This window comes from Curcuma longa, chromosome 16 (assembly GCF_044706935.1).
Source record: "Curcuma longa cultivar G26 ecotype Majalengka, Jawa Barat chromosome 16, ITB_CL_G26_1.1, whole genome shotgun sequence".
Taxonomy (NCBI): Eukaryota; Viridiplantae; Streptophyta; class Magnoliopsida; order Zingiberales; family Zingiberaceae; genus Curcuma; species Curcuma longa.
The window spans coordinates 7,918,045-7,924,044 of NC_133876.1; positions in this window are offsets into that span (position 1 = coordinate 7,918,045).

Here is a 6,000-nt window from a genome sequence, read left to right on the forward strand (position 1 = left end):
AAAATAGCAACAACCCAGAAAATTGTCAAGTTCTCTACAATAACAAGACTGGATATCAAATCATCTCATTCAGAAAAATGCATCTGTACGCTAATTAGCGACCGATTTCGAAATTCGATCGCTAATTTACGATTATTTTCCATATTCTATCACCAATATTAGCAACCGAATTCTAATTCGGGCGCTAAAATTAGCGACTGAACTCAAATTCGGTCGCTAATTAGTGACCGAATTCTAATTCGGTCGCTAAAATTAGCGACCGAATTCTAATTAGTTTGTGCAAAAGTTTTCATTAAGTCTGAGATCAAGTATAAAATTGTTTTGCAATTTGTTACGTACCTAGAAAATGCAATTAATGGCCAATTAAGTATAGTTATCTAATGATTAATTAAATCGTAATTTTGTGATTAATATAAGAAGAAACTAAATTCTTATTGGGATGGGAATAATAAAATCATAATATAAGAATTCTTCTTCTATTTATTTGGAAGGAAAGAAGGAAAGAGAGAGAGAGAGAGAGAAAAAGCTCATACTTAGATCCCTTCAAAATGTATAGACGACTTTAACAATTGTGAAACTAAGTATTCATACAGAAAGGTAATATCGAGCAGTTAGATCATATGACAATGGGAAAATGGAAAATAAATAGTCAGTCGGACGGACGGATAGATGTAGAGAAGCCTGTGTGATTACTTTTTGTGAATACAAATTCAACTGACAACAGCTAAAGGAAAAGGAATCTTGGGATGAAATAGCAAATTCTTCGACCATCACTCTTTCAATGTTTTGGGGATGATTTTTCGAATTGGATGATCATTTCTTTTTCTTTCCACCCTTTCCAGATTTAGAAGATCCAGCGGCAGTCAAGGTGTTTGCAGACTCCTGCTTCTTTGTTCTTCCATGATGCTTTGGAATTAACTCTCCAACCCTCAGCATCAGTTGCTTTCAACTGATGCTTTGGAATTAGATCTTTGAAACCTTCAACTTGTGTGGTTTGTTTCTCTTCAACTTCAGTATTTCGAAAGCTCAGTATTCATACGAACTCTACTAACGGTAAATGATCCAATAAAAAAATAGCAACAACCCAGAAAATTGTCAAGTTCTCTACAATAACAAGACTGGATATCAAATCATCTCATTCAGAAAAATGCATCTGTACGCTAATTAGCGACCGATTTCGAAATTCGATCGCTAATTTACGATTATTTTCCATATTCTATCACCAATATTAGCAACCGAATTCTAATTCGGGCGCTAAAATTAGCGACTGAACTCAAATTCGGTCGCTAATTAGTGACCGAATTCTAATTCGGTCGCTAAAATTAGCGACCGAATTCTAATTAGTTTGTGCAAAAGTTTTCATTAAGTCTGAGATCAAGTATAAAATTGTTTTGCAATTTGTTACGTACCTAGAAAATGCAATTAATGGCCAATTAAGTATAGTTATCTAATGATTAATTAAATCATAATTTTGTGATTAATATAAGAAGAAACTAAATTCTTATTGGGATGGGAATAATAAAATCATAATATAAGAATTCTTCTTCTATTTATTTGGATTTACAAGGGGTGTCTGGGCATTCTTCTTCTATTTATTTGGAAGAAAGAGAGAGAGAGAGAGAGAAAAAGCTCATACTTAGATCCCTTCAAAATGTATAGACGACTTTAACAATTGTGAAACTAAGTATTCATACAGAAAGGTAATATCGAGCAGTTAGATCATATGACAATGGGAAAATGGAAAATAAATAGTCAGTCGGACGGACGGATAGATGTAGAGAAGCCTGTGTGATTACTTTTTGTGAATACAAATTCAACTGACAACAGCTAAAGGAAAAGGAATCTTGGGATGAAATAGCAAATTCTTCGACCATCACTCTTTCAATGTTTTGGGGATGATTTTTCGAATTGGATGATCATTTCTTTTTCTTTCCACCCTTTTCCAGATTTAGAAGATCCAGCGGCAGTCTAGGTGTTTGCAGACTCCTGCTTCTTTGTTCTTCCATGATGCTTTGGAATTAACTCTCCAACCCTCAGCATCATTTGCTTTCAACTGATGCTTTGGAATTAGATCTTTGAAACCTTCAACTTTTGTGGTTTGTTTCTCTTCAACTTCAGTATTTCGAAAGCTCAGTATTCATACGAACTCTACTAACGGTAAATGATCTAATAAAAAAAATAGCAACAACCCAGAAAATTGTCAAGTTCTCTACAATAACAAGACTGGATATCAAATCATCTCATTCAGAAAAATGCATCTGTACGCTAATTAGCGACCGATTTCGAAATTCGATTGCTAATTTACGATTATTTTCCATATTCTATCACCAATATTAGCAACCGAATTCTAATTCGGGTGCTAAAATTAGCGACTGAACTCAAATTCGGTCGCTAATTAGTGATCGAATTCTAATTCGGTCGCTAAAATTAGCGACCGAACTCAAATTCGATCGCTAATTAACGACTAATTTTCATATTCCATCGTTAATATTAACGATCGATTTAAATTCGATCGCTAAATTTAACGACCGAATATAATTTCAGTCGTTAATTTCGTCGTTAATATTTTTAAAAAATTATTAACATCCCATGATTATATTTATATACAATCAATATTAAAACTTTCTCATACCATCATACAATCCACATTTTAAATACATATTATAAATTTATCTAAATGATAAAACAATTAATTTCTTATTAAAAAGAAACTTGTTCATACGTAATGCTAACAAAATAATCTTTGAAATGAAAAGATTAAATAAAAAATTACAATATCATTTTCTCTAACTACATCTAAATAGACATCACACATAACTACGACCAACTCAATCCAAAATTCAATCGCTAATTTAGCGATCGAAAAAAGTTTTAGTCGCTAAATAGCAACCGAACTTAATTTGGTCGCTAAATTAGCGACCGAAATATAGTTTGGTCATTATTTAGCAACTGAAAATTAATTTGGTCGCTAAATTAACAACTGAATTTTGGATCGGTCGCTAAATTGGTGACCGAACTTTAGTTCGATCACTAAAGGTCGTTAAAATTTTATAATTCACTGTCCAATTTTAAAATTAATGATCGATTATAATTCGGTCGCTAAATTAGCGATTGATTTTCAAGTTTCGTCGCTAAATTAGCGACGATTTTCAAGTTCCGTCGCTAATTTAGCGACCGATTTTAATTCGCTCGTTAAATTAGCTATCGGTCGCTATTTAACGACGGAACTTGAAAATTGGCCGCCAATTTGGCGATCGAATTATAATCGATCGCTAAATCCATCATTACTTAGGGGTATTTTTGTAGTGTTCCAAAGAGTTCCGTCTTCCTTTTTCAGTTGGAATCTAATCCTCCCTCTTTGCATGAAGTCCCGAGGATATGCCTTGTCTATCTGCAAATATTGGAAGCATTTACAGGGATAAACAAAATAAGAACAAAATAAAAATAGACAGCCTCAATATAACCAAGTAAAAATGTCACAGTGAGGCTTGACACCTCAATTACACATGGAATCTTGAGATAGTTGCAACAATCACTAATCTCAACACGTGGGGGTTTCACATGCCTTTGCTCAGGGGCGGATCCAGGATTTCATATTTGGGGGGCCATATAATGAAAACGATATACTCATTTGAATCCAAAAATTGTCCAAAGATACATATCAAGGACCTAAGTACAACCTTAATCAATTAAATAATTATAAAAAAATAAAGAATAACTAAATTAACATTTATAATCCTTAGCATAAAAACCTAACATAGCATAATACTGAAAAGTTGGTTCATTTGCTCTCTTCGTTTGAAAAAATTTATCAATCGTTTTGATTTTCCCCATTTGAAACATTTAATACTAAATTTAGCTTTCTTTCTATTCTGTAGGAGTTCTCAAAGGCCTCTCGTGGCAATGAGAGTCATGATAGACTTTCAATTAACAGCATGATTGGTTAATTAATAATTCACAAGAAAAGATTTCTGTTAAGTTGAAAAGCTTTGGGATTGTTAATTCCCAGTGGTCAATGAATGGATGCATTGTAATGTAGCACAAAGAAATTCGAATTCATTCACGATCTGCATTATATTGTTTCACTAGCCATTTAATTTCGATGGATGAAGGAAATTACGGACCTTACATAGAGAGCAAAGTTCTTCTGTATAACCACCAAATGTGGATACTGGCAGTGTGACATTTATACAAGCAACTGCATTGTATCCTGGAGTTCTTCCAGCAATGCGATCTCGCAAACCATCCAACTCCCTTTTTGTAACATACGTCTTGTAATCCTAACAGAACTTAAAAATTAACAACAACCATCAATATGATATCGAATGTCATAAGAGCATGAGAGCAAATCGATCAAAAAACATATTTTACAGCAGTTCATATATGAGAAGAGCCAACAAATTGAGCTGCTCGTTTCCGATTCTCACCTCGATACCAAAGGACTCATTGAACTTGTAGAAGGTGCGAACCCGGAGGCGGAGGCAGCCCACAGCTCGTCGTCCGAGACAGCTTCCCTCACGAAGAGAGAACCCCACCAGTCAAATTTCAACCTTTCTTGCTCGCATAGGTGGGAGGATGCGGATCGGGCGTCCACACGACGACCAGGGGGCGTCCGATGAGTTCCCATCTCCTCCGAGGACATGAAGAGGGTTTGGGGCGAATCATCTCCTGTATTCTAAGAGAAGATGAATCGGGAATATGGCATCCATCCGTGCACCTCTGCTTCCTCGAGAAGATCGAGCTTGTCCCTGCGGGCGTCGAGCAGGCGCTGCACGGCCTGGCCTTGGGAAGACATGCGCACGCGGCGCGCCCGGACGCGCGCCTGCACTCGGACCAGTGCCTGCGTGGTCGTAGCGTACGTGGGCTGGGGGGCCATGGCCCCCCCGGGTCCCTTACTACATCCGCCACTGCCTTTGCTGTACTGGTTCTTCGTCCCTCAGCAACTGTCTTCTTTGAGTTAATGTATACTGGATAGATTATATTCCATTTCTTTACATTTGATGGTTCAATCTGCATTCTTCACAAAATTTGTTTCCTGTTTACAGTTCTACTCACTAAGAAATTATTTGAATAGAAAAATAGAATAAAAAAATTCACTCAGAACTTGTTCTCTTAACAAATCAGATTTATTCAGATCAAATATTCAGTTAGAAAATCTAAATATAGTTTTACAAACAATAGACAGCATAAAAGAGAAGCTACCTTGAATATTATATCATAATATTCTACAAGCAAACTTGCTAATCACACCTTTAGTTATAAAGGAACTTCCTTCAACTGTGAAATACACAATAAAGAATAACAAGTAATTCACTTGAATGCAACAAATTCCACAGAGACATTGGTTAATTTGAATGGTAGAAGTATTAATTATTAAAAATTTTTAAATAATAATAATAATAATAATAATAATAATAATAATAATAATAATAATAAAGAAGAAGGAATGAACTGACTTTTCTCTTCTTCAACGGCAAGAAAAAAATCGCAGCAGCCCTCTCCCCTTCGCAAGCAGTAGCTCTCTCCATCTTCCTCTTCTCCATCAACGAGCAAGAACGCCTTTCTTCTTCTCCAGCAGATCCAACATACCAGTCCTAGTTGCTGCTCTATTCTGGCCACTAGTCGCCGATAGCCTCTGTCTTCCTTCTTTCTCTTCTCCCTTGCTGTCGTTGCATCTCGGCAACAACTGCCGGAGCTAGCCAAGGCCGCCAGCACAGACATGGGCGGAGCTTACATGGGCCCAGTGTGTGCTGACACCGACGGCCGTTTTCGGCCGGATTCCGACCGAATCGGGACTGGAATCCGGCCACCGCCGGACCGCCGACGAGTGGTGGTTCCAACGGGTCCGGTCCGACAGTCGGTGGTGGTCGGACGACGATGAACGGGTGGCAGAAAGCGGCGGAGGTCCGAAAGGAACACTGTGTAATCGCGATTTTTGGACGGCTCGCGTTGATCGTGCGATCGGTCGAACGGCGGGGATCGAGGCGCTCACCGACGCTC